The following is a 20,261-nucleotide window of genomic DNA, read 5'->3' as shown; positions in this document are numbered from 1 at the left end:
GGAGGGGCATAGTCGTGACTATGCCGATGAGATTTCGGATCTTTCCAATGCTCTTGACGAAGAGCGTGGTCTTCGTTTGGCTCTTGAGGAGTCACACAATGATGATCATGCTAAGTTAAAGAAAGATCTTGATCATGCTCTTGTTGTGTCTCGTGTGCTAAACTCCGAGAAGGCAAAGCTTGGGGTTGATCTTGCTAGACTCAAAGAGGAGTTTGACATTCTCGACAAGGCTCACAAAGTCTTGAAGGGTGTTCATGCTAGCCTCAAGGAGTCTCATGATCAACTCCAAGTGAAGCTAACTAAGGAGAAAGCCACCTTTCCTCATATGGTGTTAATTGATAATGCAAATGCTACTAACCCATGTTGTGAGCATGTGCATCTTGTTGAGGAGAATGCTAAGTTGAAGGAGCAACTTGAGAAAGGCCTTGTGTCATGCATACAAGGTGAGAAGAACCTCAACAACCTTTTGAGCAATCAAAAGGAAGTTGTGGCCAAGGAGGGGATTGGGTTCGCACCCAATCCCAAGAACAAGAAGAGGAATGACAAGACCAAACGACCTCCTCCTCTCAAGCAAATGTTTGTGAAGGAGGGAGAGGGTGCTTCCAAGGAGAAGAAGAACAATGCGAAGGGTGGCGGTGTCAAGAAGGGCAATGCCACTCCTTCCAACAAAGCCGGCGACTTTAGTCCTTCTTATGTGTTATGTCGTGCTAGTGATGGGCATGTTTATGCCAAATTTGTTGGTTCTCCTCATGAGTACATTCAATGGTCTATTTGGGTTCCTAAGACCCTTGTTACTAACATCAAAGGACCCATTACAAAATGGGTGCCTAAAACCAAGCATTGATCTCTTGTAGGTGTTTGCTTCCGGTGGGGGATCATGGTTGCTCGATAGTGGAGCTACAAATCATATGACCGGAAGCAAGGACTTGGTGGTGGACGTGCACAAGATTCTATCTATGCCCACCAATGTCGAGTGGGGTGATGCCTCGTCTTCTAAGGTATTGGGACTCGGCAAAGTTGTCATTTCTCATGATCTCACGATCGAGAAGGTCATGCTTGTTGAGTCCCTTGCATACAATTTACTTTCCGTTCGTCAACTTGCAATCATGGGCTTTGCCACTTTCTTTGATATTGATACTGTGGCCCTCTTGTGGAGCAAGACTCTTAAAGTAGCCTTTGTTGGGCATGTCGAGAACGGTCTCTATGTGATTAACTTTTCGGAGCGACCCACTAAGACCGTGACATGCCTAATGGCTAAAGTTGACGTGGGATGGCTTTCGCATCGCCGTTTAGCCCATGTCAATATGAGATCTTTGCAAAGTCTTCTCAAGGGGGACCATGTCCGTGGACTAACGAATGTTAGTTTTGCTAAAGATCGTGCTTGCAGTGCTTGTATCGAAGGCTCACCCTCCCACGACTATCATTTACTCGAAGAGGCCTTTGGAGCTCCTTCATTTGGATCTCTTTGGGCCTCCATCTTTTGATAGTCTTGGGGGTAGGAAGTATTGCTTGGTGATTTTGGATGACTATTCAAGATACACTTGGGTGTATTTCTTCAAGAGGAAGAGTGAGACCCAACAGACTGTCATTGACTTTGCAAATGAAGCCCAACGTCAACACAATGCAAAGATCTTGACAATAAGAAGCGACAACGGCACCGAGTTCAAAAACTACACCTTGGATGAGTTTCTTAGTGATGAGGGGATCAAGCATCAATATTCCGCACCTTACACCCCTCAACAAAACGGTGTTGCGGAGAGGAAGAACCGGACGTTGATAGATGCGGCAAGGACCATGATGGCGGAGTTCAAGTCTCCATACAACTTTTGGGCCGAAGCCATCAACACCGTGTGTCATGCATCCAATCGGCTCTACCTCCGCAAGGGCTTGAACAAGACTCCATATGAGATACTCACCGGTAACAAGCCCAACCTCAAGTATTTTCGGGTGTTTGGGTGTAAGTGCTTCATTCTCAAGAAAGGTGTTCGATTGTCTAAATTTGAGGCTAGAGCTTATGAGGGCATATTTGTTGGTTATGCTACAAACTCTCATGCTTACCGTGTCCTTAATAAATCCACGGGACTTATTGAGGAGACGTGTAACGTGGAGTTTGATGAGAATAACGGCTCCCAAGTGGAGCAAAGTGGCACTTGTGATGTAGGTGATGAAATTCCTCCTCAAGCCATAAGAAGAATGGGCGTTGGTTTTATCCTACCCATTGAGGAACCCCTTGTGGCCGAAGGAGAAGGACAATGATCCACTCAAGTGGAGCCATCACCAACCCAAGGCCCACATGCTTCCGAAGAACAAAGTGAAGGCCCTCACCCTCATGAACAAGACCAAGGGCAAGATCATGCTCAAGACGGTGTTGACACAGCAAATCCCGTGTTGTCATCAATCCACCAAAAAGGGGGAGATTGTAAGGGCATTTTTATCCCTTAGTTGGTTTTGGTGATTGATGATAATGCTTTTGCGGACTAATCATGTGCATCGAATATTTTAGATATATTGACTAGGCACAAGATTTTTGGTTCCCCTCGAAGGCTATGGAAGACGGCGTTTCTCTTCGGTTCTTTTCGGTGGTATTGGGTCGTAGGGAAGCCATACTATTAAGAGGGGGTCCGCGTTGGAAAGGTTGGGTGGATTCATCACGTACACATCTCCCTTTGCACCTCCTTTCCTCTAGCCTTTGGAGCATCCTATGTTTTCCTTGTCTATGCAATATTGCTCTTGCTTGCCGAACTAAGGCATGCGGTAGTACTGCTCCCTAGAGCGATAGTACCGCAGGACCTTGCGGTAGTACCGCCCGCTGGTGCGGTAGTACCGCAAGGGCCCACGGTAGTACCGCTTCTAGTAAGCGGTAGTACCGTGGTCCCTGACTTAGTTCCCGCAAGTACGCGGCAGTAAGGGGCGGATGTAATTTTTTACATCCGCGCCCCCCGCGGTAGTACCGCAGCTGGCTTACGGTACTACCGCGTCGGGTTTTTGCATCGACTCCAACTCTGCGGAAGTAGCCACGGATGTAATTTTTTATATCCGTGCCTTCCCATCCCTGGACAGTCCCTGCCTTGCGGTAGTACCGCAAGGTGGAGCGGTAGTACCGTGCCAGCAGTACCACCGCCCTCTGCCTTAGTGCACCTTTGGCTGTTCTGGTCTCTGCTGTGTGGGCGGTAGTACCGCGGGGCCCTGCGGTAGTACCGTGTGCCCATGCGGTAGTACCGCGCCTCAGGTGCGGTAGTACCGCGTGCCCCTGCGGTAGTACCACGCCTCAGGTGCGGTAGTACCGCGCTGTGCAGGCTGAGTTGGTGGATAACGGTTGGATTTGTCCTTCCACTATATAAGGGGTGTCTTCCTCCTCTAGTTGACCACCTCTTCCACCTCCATGCTCCATTGTTGCTCCAAGCTCCATTTTCGCCCGATCTCCTTCCCTAGCCAATCAAACTTGTTGATTCTCTAGGGATTGGTTGAGAAGGCCCCGATCTACACTTCCACAAAGAGAAATTTGAATCCCCCCACTAATCCCTTGTGGATCTTGTTAGTCTTGGGTGTTTGAGCACCCTAGACGGTTGAGGTCACCGCGGAGCCATAGTCCATTGTGGTGAAGCTTCGTGGTATCGTTGGGAGCCTCCAATTAAGTTCTGGAGATTGCCCCAACCTTGTTTGTAAAGGTTCGGTCGCCGCCTCCAAGGGCACCAATAGTGGAATCGCGGCATCTCGCATTGTGTGAGGGCGTGAGGAGTATACGGTGGCCCTAGTGGCTTCTTGGGGAGCATTGTGCCTCCACACCGCTCCAACGGAGACGTACTTCCTCTCAAGGGAAGGAACTTCGGTAACACATCCTCGTCTTCACCGGCTCCACTCTTGGTTATCTCGTGCCTTTACTTGTGCAAGCTTATTTGTGTTGTATCTCTTGCTTGCGTGTGTGCTTATTGTTATTGCATCATATAGGTTGCCCACCTAGTTGCATATCTAGACAACCTACTTTGATGCAAAGTTTAAATTGGTAAAGAAAAGCTAAAAATTGTTAGTTGCCTATTCACCCTCCCTCTAGTCAACTATATCGATCCTTTCAATACACACCAACAAAAATGGTTTGTTGGATCTCGATCGTAGTGATACACATATTCATAATATTTAACCCAAAAGATGCAAAGTTAATAATGATAGTGCAACTTATTTGTGGCACTGCCGTTTAGGTCATATTGGTGTAAAGCGCATGAAGAAACTCCATGCTGATGGGATTTTGGAATCACTTGATTATGAATCACTTGATGCTTGCGAACCATGCCTTATGGGCAAGATGACTAAAACTTCGTTCTCCGGAACAATGGAGCAAGCAACTGCCTTATCGGAAATAATACATACTGATGTATGCGATCCGATGAGTGTTGAGGCTCGCGGCGGGTATCGTTATTTTCTGACCTTCACAGATGATTTGAACAGATATGGGTATATCTACTTGATGAAACATATGTCTGAAACATTTGAAAAGTTCAAAGAATTTCAGAGTGAAGTGGAAAATCATCGTGACAAGAAAATAAGATTTCTATGATCTGATCGCGGAGACAAATATTTGAGTTACGAGTTTGGTCTTCAATTAAAACAATGCGGAATAGTTTCGCAACTCACGCCACCTGGAACACCACAGCGTAATGGTGTGTCCGAACGTCGTAACCGCACTTTATTGGATATAGTGCGATCTATGATGTATCTTACCGATTTACCACTATCGTTTTGGGGTTATACATTAGAGACAGCTGCATTCACGTTAAATAGGGCAATATCTAAATCCGTTGAGACGCCGCCTTATGAACTATGGTTTGGCAAGAAACCAAAGTTGTCGTTTCTTAAAGTTTGGGGTTGCGATGCTTATGTGAAAAAGTTTCATCCTGATAAGCTCAAACCCAAATTGGAAAAATGTGTCTTCATAGGATACCCAAAGGAGACTGTTGGGTACACCTTCTATCATAGATCCGAAGGCAAGACATTCGTTGCTAAGAATGGATCCTTTCTAGAGAAGGAGTTTCTCTCGAAAGAAGTGAGTGGGAGGAAAGTAGAACTTGATGAGGTAACTGTACCTGCTCCCTTATTGGAAAGTAGTTCATCACAGAAACCGGTTCCTGTGACGTCTATACCAATTAGTGAGGAAGTTAATGATGATGATCATGAAACTTCAGATCAAGTTGTTACTGAACCTCGTAGGTCAACCAGAGTAAGATCCGCACCAGAGTGGTACGGTAATCCTGTTCTGGAGGTTATGTTACTAGACCATGACGAACCTACGAACTATGAAGAAGCGATGGTGAGCCTAGATTCCGCAAAATGGCTTGAGGCCATGAAATCTGAGATGGGATCCATGTATGAGAACAAAGTGTGGACTTTGGTTGACTTGCCCGATGATCGGCAAGCCATTGAGAATAAATGGATCTTCAAGAAGAAGACTGACGCTGACGGTAATGTTACTGTCTATAAAGCTCGACTTGTTGCGAAAGGTTTTCGACAAGTTCAAGGGATTGACTACGATGAGACCTTCTCACCCGTAGCGATGTTTAAGTCTGTCCGAATCATGTTAGCAATTGCCGCATTTTATGATTATGAAATTTGGCAAATGGATGTAATAACTGCATTCCTGAATGGATTTCTGGAAGAAGAGTTGTATATGATGCAACCGGAAGGTTTTGTCGATCCAAAGGGAGCTAACAAAGTGTGCAAGCTCCAGCGATCCATTTATCGACTGGTGCAAGCCTCTCGGAGTTGGAATAAACGCTTTGATAGTGTGATCAAAGCATTTGGTTTTGTACAGACTTTTGGAGAAGCCTGTATTTACAAGAAAGTGAGTGGGAGCACTACAACATTTCTGATAAGTATATGTGAATGACATATTGTTGATCGGAAATAATGTAGAATTATTCTGCAAAGCATACAAGAGTGTTTGAAAGGAGTTTTTCAAAGAAAGACCTCGGTGAAGCTGCTTACATATTGAGCATCAAGATCTATAGAGATAGATCAAGACGCTTGATAAGTTTTTCAATGAGTACATACCTTGACCAGGTTTTGAAGTAGTTCAAAATGGAACAGTCAAAGAAAGAGTTCTTACCTGTGTTACAAGGTGTGAAATTGAGTAAGATTCAAAGCCCGACCACGGCAGAAGATAGAAAGAGAATGAAAGTCATTCCTATGCCTCAGCCATAGGTTCTATAAAGTATGCCATGCTGTGTACCAGATCTATTGTATACCCTACACTGAGTTAAGCAAGGGAGTACAATAGTGATCTAGGAGTAGATCACTGGACAGCGGTCAAAATTATCCTTAGTGGAATAAGGATATGTTTCTTGATTATGGAGGTGACAAAAGGTTCATCGTAAAGGGTTACGTCGATGCAAGTTTTGACACTGATCCAGATGACTCTAAGTCTCAATCTGGATACATATTGAAAGTGGGAGCAATTAGCTAGAGTAGCTCCGTGCAGAGCATTGTTGACATAGAAATTTGCAAAATACATGCGGATCTGAATGTGGCAGACCCGTTGACTAAACTTCTCACACAAGCAAAACATGATCACACCGTAGTACTCTTCGGGTGTTAATCACATAGCGATGTGAACTAGATTATTGACTCTAGTAAACCCTTTGGGTGTTGGTCACATGACGATGTGAACTATTGGTGTTAAATCACATGGCGATGTGAACTAGATTATTGACTCTAGTGCAAGTGGGAGACTGAAGGAAATATGCCCTAGAGGCAATAATAAAGTTATTATTTATTTCCTTATCTCATGATAAATGTTTATTATTCATGCTAGAATTTTATTAACCGGAAACATGATACATGTGTGAATACATAGACAAACAGAGTGTCACTAGTATGCCTCTACTTGACTAGCTCGTTGATCAAAGATGGTTATGTTTCTTAGCCATAGACAAAGAGTTGTCATTTGATTAACGAGATCACATCATTAGGAGAATGATGTGATTGACTTGACCCATTCCGTTAGCTTAGCACTCGATCGTTTAGCATTCTGCTATTGCTTTCTTCATGACTTATACATGTTCCTATGACTATGAGATTATGCAACTCCCGTTTACCAGAGTTACACTTTGTGTGCTACCAAATGTCACAACGTAACTAGGTGATTATAAAGGTGCTCTACAGGTGTCTCCAAAGGTACTTGTTGGGTTGGCGTATTTCGAGATTAGGATTTGTCACTCCGATTGTCGGAGAGGTATCTCTAGGCCCACTCGGTAATGCACATCACTATAAGCCTTGCAAGCATTGCAACTAATGAGTTAGTTACGGGATGATGTATTACGGAACGAATAAAGAGACTTGCCGGTAACGAGATTGAACTAGGTATTGAGATACCTACGATCGAATCTCGGGCAAGTAACATACCAATGACAAAGGGAACAACGTATGTTGTTATGCGGTCTGACCGATAAAGATCTTCATAGAATATGTAGGAGCCAATATGGGCATCTAGGTCCCGCTATTGGTTATTGACAAGAGAGGTGTCTCGGTCATGTCTACATAGTTCTCGAACCCGTAGGGTCCGCACGCTTAACGTTCGTTGACGATATAGTACTATGAGTTATGTATGTTGGTGACCGAATGTTGTTCGGAGTTTTGGATGAGATCACGGATATGACGAGGAACTCCGGAATGGTCCGGAAGTAAAGATTGATATGTGGATAGTAGTGTTTGATCTCCGAAAAGGTTCCGGAATCCATCGGAAGGGGTTCCGGATGTTTCCCGAAATGTTTGGGCACGAGAACACTTTATCTGGGCCAAAGGGGAAAGCCCACGAGGTTTTTGGAAAGCGTAAAAGGAAGTTTTGCGGAGTCCAGGGGCCAGACGCCAGGGTCCCTGGCGTCTGGGTCCAGACACCGGGAACCCTGGCGTCAGGCCCTGGAGTCCGAGAAGGACTCTTGCTTTTCGGGTGAAACCGACTTTGTGGAGGCTTTTACTCCAAGTTTCAACCCCAAGGCTCAACATATAAATAGAGGGGTAGGGTTAGCACCCAAGACACATCAAGAATCACCAAGCCGTGTGCCGGCAACCCCGTCTCCTCTAGTTTATCCTCCGTCATAGTTTTCGTAGTGCTTAGGCGAAGCCCTGCGAAGATTGTTCTTCACCAACACCGTCACCACGCGGTCGTGCTGCCGGAACTCATCTACTCCTTCGCCCCTCTTGCTGGATCGAGAAGGCGAGGACGTCACCGAGCCGAACATGTGTAGAACTCGGAGGTGCCGTGCTTTCGGTACTTGGATCGGTCGGATCGTGAAGACATACGACTACATCAACCGCGTTGATATAACGCTTCCGCTTTCGGTCTACGAGGGTACGTGGACACACTCTCCCCTCTCGTTGCTATGCATCACCATGATCCTGTGTGTGCGTAGGAATTTTTTTGAAATTACTACGTTCCCCAACATAAACTCCCTGGTCTTTCGGTCGACAAACCACAATCCATTTGCTTAGCCTGTTTTTTTACTTTTCATTATCTCCTTGTCCAAAGAATCTGGATCTAAAATTGTCCAATCTTGCAGGACACCTTTTGGGAGTTGGAAGAAGGAAAGCATATAGAGTACCATGTTTATAAGAATAGAATTGATCAACACTAGTCATCCTCCAACGGAGAGAAACTTGCATGTCCAATTGTTCAAACATTTCTCCAAACGCTCTTTGACATGCTTGCACTCCGAGTTGGTGAGGCATCGATAATGAATAATCAGGATTCCCAAATATTCAATTGGAAATTGACCTTGCGCAGAGCCAAATGAGTCGGTGTATTATGTAGCCACCTTCTTAGCGTCTCCGAAACAGAACAATTCAAATTTATGGAAGTTAATCCTAAGACCTGACATTTTCTCACAAGCTGAAAGCAAAAGTTTCAAATTATGAGCCTTGTCAAGGTTATGCCCATAAAGAGAATTGTATCGTCGACATATTGCAAAATTGGTAGGCGCCCTCCCACAAGGTGTGGCTAACATGTTTGGAAATTGGCCTTGCGCACAGCCAACCAAGTCAGCGTATTGTGTAGCCGCCTCCTTAGCCACTCCGAAACAGAACAGTTCATTTTTATGAAAGTTAATCTTAAGACCTGACATTTGCTCAAAGGCTGAAAGCAAAAGTTTCAGATTATGAGCCTTGTCATGGTTATGTCCATGAAGAGAACTGTGTCATCGGCATATTCCAAAATTGATAGGCCCCCTTCCACACGGTGTGGCAAATTGTATCTCCTACAATTTGGCCATCCTGTTTGGCGCACTCTATCAAAGTAGAAAACATGTCAACGACAATGTTAAATAACACTAGAGACAATGGATCACCCTGACGTAGGCCCTTTTTCGTTCGGAAGTAGTGTCCTATGTCATCATTAACTTTAATAGCCACACTACGTCCAGCAACGAAGGTTTGGATCCACTCATGACATTTATCGGAGAAATCTTTCATTCTCAAGGCCTGTTGGAGAAACGACCATTTGACTTTATCGTAGGCTTTTCCAGAGTCAATTTTGAATACCACTCCACTCATGTTCACGATGCATCTCATGAACAGTTTCATGCAAAATTACTACTCCATCGAGTATATTTCTTCCATGAATAAAAGTCATTTGGGATGGACGAACAACATGGTCAGCAATCACGTTGAGACTATTAGTGGCCACTTGGGTGAAAATTTTAAAGCTGACAGTAAGGAGGCATATCAGTCTGCCTTGCTCGATCCACTTAGCCTCCTTGGTCTTTGGCAACAAAACAATATAACCAAAATTGAGCCAATGTAGGTCAAGTTGGCCGGTATGAAGACAGTGGAATAGTTCCATTAGGTCAGACTTGATGATATCCCAGAAATTATGATAGAACTCTGTTGGGAACCCATCAGGACCTGGAGCCTTGCTGTGTTCCATCTGGAACACCGCAGCTCTCACCTCCTCTTCCGAGAAGAGGGTGTCGTAAGAATATCGTTCTCTTCGGTCGTGACTTGTGGAATGTCTTTTGTTTGGTGCTCATCAGGGGTGAAGTTCCCTTCAGTTGGAGTTCCGAACAAAGATTTGTAGTACTTAGTTATGAAACGCTTGAGATCCACCTGACCCTCAATCCGCCCTTCATCTTGTTGGAGACTAAACATACATATTTCACTCATTTCAAAAGATGGGTTTCGGCCCATTCAAAATGATGGATTTCACTCATTCCAAAAAGTATGCTTCACTGTGTTAAAAAAACTGATTTCAGCCATTCCAAACAACTGATTTCACTCATTTCAAACAACTTATTTCACTCGTTTCAACTGAAAGAAAGACATGTTTCAATTATTTCAAAATCTAATTTCACTCGTTTAAAAAACCGTTGGTTTCAAGAAGTGGTACATGTGAAATATAACTGAAACTAAAATGGTGAACAAATCAACTTCACCGTAAAGACACTGAAATATGGAGTTTCACAATAATAATATTTCACTTTAAAAACTAATTTCACTCATTTAAGAAATATCATTCAAGTAAAACTTATTTCACTCATTTTAAAAAATTGATTTCACTCATTTCAAAGTACTAAATTCACTCGTTTCATTTGAAAGACAGGCTTCAATTATTTTCAGGGGCCAATTCCAATCCTTTAAAAATAATACGTGTTTCAAGAAAATGGTATGTTTGAAATATAAATGAAACTAAAATGAGTGAACAAAACACATTCACACAAGAAACGCTGAAATAAGGATCTTCGCAAATATCATATTTCAATTTTTTAAATAGGAAAAAAGTTAAATTAGGTAAAATATATTCAAGATTGGTCTTGTTCTATGGATCATGTGTCAAGGAATTTGAATGTATATGAAAAATACAAAAATAGAACATTATGGTGAAAGATATTGATCATCTAAAATTTTAAACAAAGATAAAATGTGTGTACTTGTTTTGGAGAGAAAAAGTATTATTCTATTGTTGACATGGGCTCATTTAGAGCAAGTACAATAGGCTGACATAAGCAGGCTATAAGGAATAGAATAATATATCTTTGATTAGTTGGAGGGGAGAGAAGAGGAGAGAGAAGAGAAGCGAGCTCTTGGTTAGTACCAGCTGCAATACGAGACCTAAGGCGCTTTATGAGGATGTAAGGTGGACCAACTATTAATAAACTACTCGTGGACGAGCAGGAATTAAGCTTGGGGATGCTTGATACGTCTCCAACGTATCTATAATTTTTGATTGTTCCATGCTATTATATTATCTGTTTCAGATGTTTAATGGGCTTTAATATGCTCTTTTGTATTATTTTTGGGACTAACCTATTAACCGGAGGCCCAGTGCCAGTTTCCGTTGTTTTTTTTATACCTATTTTAGAGTTTTACAGAAAAGGAATATCAAACAGAGTCCAAACGGAACGAAACCTTCGCGAGGATCTTTCTTGGACCGAAAGCAAACCAGGAGACTTAGAGTTGAAGTCTGGAACTCCGTGAGGCGGCCACGAGGTAGGACGGCACGCCCCCACCCTCGTGGGCCCCACGGAGCTCCACCGACGTACTTCTTTCGCCTATATATACTCTTATACCCTAGAAACATCAGGGGGAGCCACAAAACCACTTTTCCACCGCCGCAACCTTCTGTACCCGTGAGATCCCCATCTTGGGGCCTTTTCCGGCGATCTGCCGGAGGGGGAATCGATCACGAAGGGCTTTTACATCAACACCATTGCCTCTCCGATGAAGCATGGGTAGTTTACCACAGACCTTCGGGTCCATAGTTATTAGCTAGATGGCTTCTTCTCTCTCTTTGATTCTCAATACAAAGTTATCCTCGATGTTCTTGGAGATCTATTCGATGTAATACTCTTTTGCGGTGTGTTTGCCGAGATCCGATGAATTGTGGATTTATGATCAAGTTTATCTATGAATATTATTTGGTTCTTCTCTGAATTCTTATATGCATGATTTGATATCTTTGCAAGTCTCTTCGAATTATCGGTTTAGTTTGGCCTACTAGATTGATCTTTCTTGCAATGTGAGAAGTGCTTAGCTTTGGGTTCAATCTTGCGGTGTCCTTTCCCAGTGACAATAGGGGCAGCAAGGCACGTATTGTATTGTTGCCATCGAGGATAAAAAATTGGGGTTTATAATATATTTCTTGAGTTTATCCCTCGACATCATGTCATCTTGCTTAATGCGTTGCTCTGTTTTTATGAACTTAATACTCTAGATGCATGCTGCATAGCGGTCGATGTGTGGAGTAATAGTAGTAGATGCAGAATCATTTCGATCTACTTGACACGGACGTGATGCCTATCTTCATGATCATTGCCTTAGATATTCTCATAAATATGCGCTTTTCTATCAATTGCTCGGCAGTAATTTGTTCACCCACCGTAATACATGTTATCTTGAGAGAAGCCACTAGTGAAACCTATGGCCCCCGGGTCTCTTTCTTATTATATTGCATCTCTTCTATTTTACATCATATTGGTTTCAACTTGCCAATTTCTGTCGCCGTTCTTTTATTTTGCAATCTTTACTTTCCAATCTATACAATAAAAATACGAAAAATATTTACTTTATTATCTTTATTAGATCTCACTTTTGTGAGTGATCGTGAAGGGATTGACAACCCCTTTATCACGTTGGTCGCAAGGTTCCTGATTGTTTGTGCAGGTACTAGGTGACTTGTACGTTGTCTCCTACTGGATTGATACCTTGGTTCTCAAAAACAGAGGGAAATACTTACGCTACTTTGCGCATCACCCTTTACTCTTTAAGGGAAAACCAACGCATGCTCAAGAGGTAGCACACACCCATGCCAGCCCCGTCTCCCATCGGCTCCACACGCACACCCCGCCACGGCCGGCCGAGGCCCGGGTCTCCAGTCTCCACTCACTACCCACGCCCGCGAGAAGGCCGCCGATCACCACCGTTGCCAACTGCCGCCACCCGACGACCCAGGGCCGCCCGGCCGCGCCGCTCCTAGCCATCGCCGCAGGGGCCCACCACGCGTCAGATCCGCCGCCGCCACAGCCAGCCACGCGCGAACCACCCTCGATCACGTCGCCCGTAGCGCTGCCGCTGTCCCGAATGCTAGCTCGCCGCCACGCCCCTGCCGGAGAGAGCAGCCCGCACCGCTCCACTGACCACGGAGAATGAGAGAGCCCCGCCGCCACCGGCTGCGGTCGAGCTTTGCCCAGCCGAGCCCCCTGACAGCGGCGAGGGAGGAGGAAGGTGGCTGGTGGTGGAGATCTAGGTGCCCTCTCGGCCACCTCACGGGTGGCGGCACGTGAGGGGATAAGGTCGCGAGTCAGGGAGCTGTGTCTCACAAAACCCACAGATCGCATCTCAAGATATTTCATTCTGGAATTTTACACATATACACGTCACATCCTTGTGTACTTGTACAACTCTTCCTGATTTTTTTAAATGTATAATTTTTTTAATTTTAAAAAAAAAATCGGCTTCCATGGGGCCGAGCTCCAAAATGCCATTCTCCTACAGCTTGACACTATGAACATGAACATCCAACAATGTTCAAGCTGCACATTCACCAAATCAAAGAGCTCCAATGCTACTGCAAGTAAAGAAAAATAACTTATGACACAATTTGACGAAAAGGGTTCCCCGCTTTATATAAAGCAACCATCACTATACAATTCGACACAAACACACGCCACCACAACACACACCCAAGAAAGGATATATAGACACCGAAAACAGCAACTTCACCAAATACAACTCCAAGCAAACATCAAGTGTACAATAAGCATCAGTATGGAGTCGCCGAGGTCCTCATCATGGACAAGCCACCACAATGAGAGGAAGCTGTGCAAGACGAACGTGAGCTCCAAGGCGGCGCCTTCAGAAAGACAACAAAGCCAGTGCAATGAGACGAAGCTATGTGTATATACAGACGTGCGCGGCGGGTTTCTGGATTGGAGCGGGTTTAGGACCGGCTTCAGTTTAAAAAAGTAAAAATTTGACCAGCTTCAGAGTTGCAACTTGCAGACGGTGGATCGAGTCGGGCTTGGATTCCTTTTCATTTTCAGTTCCGATTCCGATCAAGGCTCGGCTGTTGAGCACTAGTACATGTGAGAATCGGGTGGCACATCTATATATGCAAATACCTACGGTGGACTAGACGTAGACGATCGATAGCGTTACAGAGAGGCAGGGCCGGGCACAGCTAGGGATTCTACGCTGCGCTATCTCTCAGCCCTCGAGAGGACGCTCGCTCGCTCGCTCGATCTTTGAATCATCATCAATGGGATCGGCACTGTTGTCGATGGTGCGGATGTTGACGCGGAAGCAGGACGGCATCCCGCCGGCTTTCGTGCACGACCTGCACCGCGAGGACCAAACGCTCCAGGAGCGCTCCATGTGCGGCTGCGGCAGCCAATCGCCGGAGCACGGGACGACGGGTCAGCGCACCGAAGAGTACGTTCTCCTTGCTTGCTTAGCCCATGTATGTAACTATGTGTCCGTCTTTTTCGTGTCGACTAACCCATTGCTAATGGTGATGTCTGGATCGATTTTGCAGGGAGCGCGACGCCTCCATCATCTGCCACGTCCACCACGCCCTCCGCCACTACAACGCCACCAACCCGGGCTCGGAGTTCGTCCCCGTCAAGCCTCTCATGGCCGCGTACGTGGGTTTCCAAAGCCACATCTGGGTCCACGTCAACTTCGTGGCTCGCAGGAAGAAGATCGCCAGCAGCAAACGGAGGCGCAACCAGGCCAACGACACGGACAAGACCTTCTTCGCCGAGCTGCGCTACAGCCACCACCACTCCAGCGCGCCGGCCGTCGAAACATGCGCCATCATCGGTAAGCACCGACCACCACACCTGAACCGCCATGAGAAAGCATCCATCATATGCATAACCTTTTCAGCTGGTACACTTGCATGTGGTTTCCCTTCAGATTTACCACGGTGACCACTAGTCCTAACTTTTGTTTCTTTTTCTTTCTTTTCTTCTCTATCCACAGAGAAGTCGTCGCGCAAAAGTCACTTGAAGACCGCATGTGCATTTTGCCCTGAGAGCTTTCAGATTTTGCACCCACTTGACGGGAGCTTCCTGTGCGGAAAGAAGAGCCAGGCAAACGAAGGGCAGGGTTTCATACATTTCATGAACCTGCTTGAGTTGCCGTTCACATGCCCCACGGCCAATGGAGAGGGCAAGGAGGATGTGGCAGCTCTAGAAGAGGAGGAGGAGGAGGAACATAGTAGCGCCCCGAGCTGGGCCGCCCTCCCCTTCCATTTTCTCGGTAATCTTATCACAGGGGTTTTGCCGGCCTTTGATGCGTATGGACTAGATCAGGGGCAAAGCTAGCGAGAAGTTAATGTAATGAGTTCATGTTAAACCCAATGAAGAGTGATGTATGCTAATAGCAAGGCCATGTATCAGACTCTGCGATTTTGAAGTTGATGTATAAGACTGAACTTCCACGACAACTTCGTATACTAACCGTGCAATTTACTCTCTTTTTATAATTTATAAGCAGCATTGACCGAGCCTACATTTTGAAATAGGAAACAAGGAAATAGATGTTTAGGTGTTCCCAACAAACTTGACAGAATCACAACTCTGTTGTATGATTCTGCAACTTTATGATCCAAACTAACCTCTCTGATTCTATGCTTTTAGTCCACACCCACGGATAATATTTATGAAACAACATTTCTCCCTCCTTCCTGAAGGCTGAATAAAACTGTTGCTTATTATAATTTGGTGCGGCATACAAGAGTATATAAGAGGGTACAAACCGACTTGGGGTAGGGGTACAAAACTGACTTGGACTAGAAGTCGTATACCATAATGACTACTCTAACATCCCCCCGCAGTATCAACGGCAGGCTCGACGACGTTGAGACTGAAACAGATATCTTGAAACGGCTTAGTAGGCAGTGCCTTGGTGAAAATGTCAGCAAACTGAGCCGTAGAGGGAACATGAAGCACCCGAACCTGACAAAGAGCAACCTTTTCATGAACAAAATGAATATCAATCTCAATATGCTTTGTGCGTCGGTGTTGAACTGGATTGCTGGTCATGTAGACTGCTGATATGTTGTCACAGTAGACAATAGTGGCGTGCTCAATAGGCTTGTGTAGCTCGGAGAGTAACTGCCGAATCCAGATTGTATCTGCAACGGCATGTGCCACAGCGCGATACTCAGCCTCAGCCGACGAACGTGAGACTGTAACCTGTCTTTTCGAAGACCAAGAAATCAAATTGTTACCAAGAAAAACACAAAAACCGGAAGTGGACCTTCGAGTGTCAGGACAACCAGCCCAGTCTGCATCCGAGTATGCGGTAAGCGAGTTTGGAGAAGAATTATTGAGGTGGAGACCATGATTGAGAGTTCCTTTTAAATACCGAAGAATGCGTTTAACATGATTATAGTGAGGAACCCGGGGATCATGCATATAGAGACATGCTTGTTGAACAACAAAAGAGATTTCAGGACGAGTAATGGTGAGATATTGGAGAGCACCTGTTAGGCTACGATAGAGAGTAGGATCGGAAAAGGGTTCACCGGTAGCCGAAAGTTTAAAACTAGTATCGACAGGAGTGCGAGATGATTGACAGTCAAGCATACCAGCACGATTAAGAAGATCAAGAATATACTGGCGTTGGGAAAGAAAAAGGCTGGAGGAATCTCGAACAACAGCAATGCCTAAGAAATGATGAAGGAGTCCTAGGTCAGTCATAGAAAATTCAGATCTAAGAAGAGAGACAATATGATCTAAGAACTTTTGAGAGGAGGCGGTAAGAATGATATCATCTACATAGAGAAGTAAATAGGCAGTGTCAGAAGTTTGATGATACACAAAAAGAGAGGTGTCGGAGAGAGATGGAGTGAAGCCTATTGTTTGAATGAAGGAGGAGAAGCGTTGAAACCAAGCTCGTGGGGCCTATTTAAGACCGTAGAGAGATTTCTGAAGAAGACATACATGAGTTGGAAAGGATGGATTTTCAAAACCCAGAGGTTGCTGGCAGTAGACAGTTTCTTGAAGGGAACCATGGAGGAAAGCATTTTTAACATCAAGTTGGTGAATGGGCCATGAAGAGGAGACAGCAACACTAAGAACGGTGCGAATGGTGCTAGGTTTAACAACAGGAGAGATGGTTTCTTCGTAATCAATTCCTTGTTGCTGAGAAAAGCCACGACAAACCCACCTGGCTTTATATCGTGAGAGGCTCCCATCGGAGTGGAACTTTTGGCGAAAAATCCATTTGCCAGAAACAATATTTGTATTGGGAGGACGAGGAACAAGTTGCCAGGTGTTGTTTTGAAGCAAAACATTATATTCTTCTTGCATGGCAGCGGCCCAATTGGGATCAAGTAGAGCAATTTTGTAATTCTTTGGAAGAGAAGTGAGAGATACGGAGGTATGAAGGTTTAGGCGGTCTTGGGGTTTATGAAATCCTGATTTGGCCCTAGTACGCATGCGATGATCATTAATCGGGGCTGCTGTAGGAATAGCACGAGGGGGTAAGGTGGCTACTGGTGAGTCCGGCGCAGCGGAAGAGTCGGACGAAGGAGTAGGGCTGGGTAGTGGAGTGGGAGCAGGGCTGGGTGGTGGAGTGGGAGTAGGGGCCGGGGGTGTTGGGGAGGGAGCAGGGGTCGGGGGTGTTGGGGACGTCTCGGGTGGGGTGAGTGTATGGTTGGGATTGGCTATGGTGGGTGTTAATGGTGGTGGTGATAAGTTGTGTTCGGCAGGTAGGGGAGTATATAGTTGGAAAGGACGGGGAGAGGGGGTGTTTGCGGAGCTACGGGTGTTGGATGGTGTAGTAGTGCGTTGTGAGAAAGGAAAAATGTGCTCAGCAAACGTGACATGACGAGAGACATGAACGTGTCCGGTGTGAAGGTCGAGACAGCGATAGCCTTTGTGCTCGTCAGAGAAGCCGAGAAAAGCACATGGGATAGAGCGTGGTGACAATTTATATGCAGAAGTGGCGTAGGCATTGGGAAAATAGAGACAGCCGAAAACACGAACCGCGGAGTAGTCGGGGTGGGAAAGAAAGAGGGAATAATAGGGAGTAGTGTTGGGTTTAGTTTTGGAAGGTCGAATATTTAGAAGGAAGGTGGCCATGTGTAGGGCTTCAGCCTAAAACTTGGGAGGCATAGATGATTGAATGAGGAGAGTGCGAACTATATCATTGAGGGTGCGAAGAGAGCGTTCTGCTTTACCATTTTGAGGGGAGGTGTAGGGACATGAGAACCTAAGCAGGATGCCATGTTGTAAGAAGAAAGTACGATTTTTAATGTTATCAAACTCGCGACCATTGTCACATTGGATAAAGCGAATTGGGAGGAAGAAGTGAACAGACACATAGCGTTGAAAATTAAGGAAAAGAGAATGGACCTCGGATTTGTTGCGTAGAGGAAAAGTCCAGACAAAGTGGGTGAAATCATCTAGGATAACAAGGTAGTATTTAAAACCCGAAACACTTGCAATGAGAGAGGTCCATAAATCACAATGTATTAATTCAAAGGGATAAGTGCTACAAGAACTAGAGGAACTAAAGGGAAGACGCACATGTTTGCCTAATTGACAAGACTCGCAAAACACAGAATTATGAAGTCCCTATTACATGGTATGGTAAATTCACTAAGCATAGAAGCTAAGACGGCGGGGTTGGGATGGCCCAAGCGACGATGCCAGAGATCGACGGAGGCCAGCATGGATGTTGGAGGGGTGGCGGCAGGAACTCCATTAAGAGAATAAAGATCACCGGAGCTATTGAAGCGAGCGATCTCGGCCTTGGTCAGGTAATCCTTCACAGATAAACCAAAAGGGTCAAATTCAGCCGAAACTAGATTGTCGCAAGTAAATTGGCGAACAGAGATAAGATTTTTTAATGAGGGCGGGTGCAACTAGAACATCGCGAAGTAAAAGAGGTTTGGTGGAAGAGGGAAGTTGAGCCTGACCAACACAATATATAGGAATAGATGATCCATCTCCAAGGATAATGGAAGGGAAAGGAGATTTAGTGCAAGAAGATAACCAATTACTAGATGCAGACATATGACTAGAGGCCCCTGAATCAAAGATCCAATCCGTACCTGAGTTTCCTTGTGCAGCAAAGTTATTCATGGCCTGGAGAAAGGCAGCTTGATCCCAGCTCGGCGTCGCAGGTGAGGGTGGCGTCGGAAGCAGTGCCGGCGGATACGATGGTGAAGGCAGTAGGGCCGGCTGGGGAGTGTAGTAGGCATTGGCCGGCTGTGGTGGGGGTGGCGTCGGGAGCACGGCCGGCTGTCGGGGGTTGAGAACCCCGGGAGCACCAGTAGGCGGCCGAAGGCCGGGTTGCCAGGCACCTGAGTATGCCGGCGGAGCACCGAGGGTGGACGGAGCGGACCAGGGCATGGGCCATGCTTGAACAAGCCCCGTCCAAGGATCATGAGGAGGCCGCCATGCAACCGCAGATGGAGCACTGGTGGGTGGTGCAGGACTCGGTGCTGGTGATGTCGTAGGCGGAACCGAACGAGTCGACGGCGGCCTGTAGATAGGGTTTTTGCCGCGGTAGTTCGGACTAGGACGCCAGCCTGGGGGCGGTTGAACAGATGACGATGCGGACGGCCCGGCGGCAGGAGCCGGCCTGGAAGGCGGCGCTGGTGTAGACGGCAGAGGAGGATGAGCCGCAGCATGAAAGACCTTGGGGCGAGAGTCCTTGCGAGCTTGTGTTTCCGCCGCGAGTTGTAGCAAGGAACGAACTTCAGCGAAGGTAGGAGGGGGCCGTATCATCGGTATGAACGAGGCTTGCTTGTCAAAGTCTTCGCTGAGGCCGACGACGACGATATTGATTAGCTATGAGTCGCTAACTGTATCGCCGAGTTCGCGGAGCTCATCACCAATGGTCTTAACGCGCTGGCAGAACAGGTTCACCGGGGCGTCTCCTTGCACCATATTGCGAAGCTCGGTGTGGAGAGCGTTTTTCCGAGCCCCGGTGTTGCTTTGGAAGAGCTGACCGAGGGAGTGCCAGATGTTGGCAGCGGTGGCGCCGTCGTGATCGAGCATGTTGAAGATTTCGGTGGTGATGCGGGTGTAGAACCACTGGACGATCGCGAGATCGTCTTTCAAACATTGCGGATCGTCGGGGCGGGGAAGACAGTTGGCGGCGACATGCGAGCGCAGGTTGCAGCGGCCGAGGTGGAGATCGAAGAGATGTCTCCAATGGTAGTAGTTGTGGGCGGCGAGATCAAGAACTATGGGGATGTAGGGGCTGACGTCGGAGATTGTGTCAGCAAGAGATATTGGTGCGGCGAGGATGGGTGCAGGGTAGTT

This window comes from Aegilops tauschii, chromosome 5, assembly GCF_002575655.3.
Source record: "Aegilops tauschii subsp. strangulata cultivar AL8/78 chromosome 5, Aet v6.0, whole genome shotgun sequence".
NCBI lineage: Eukaryota > Viridiplantae > Streptophyta > Magnoliopsida > Poales > Poaceae > Aegilops > Aegilops tauschii.
The sequence above is the reverse complement of the archived record's forward strand: the minus strand, read 5'-3'. Positions refer to the sequence as shown.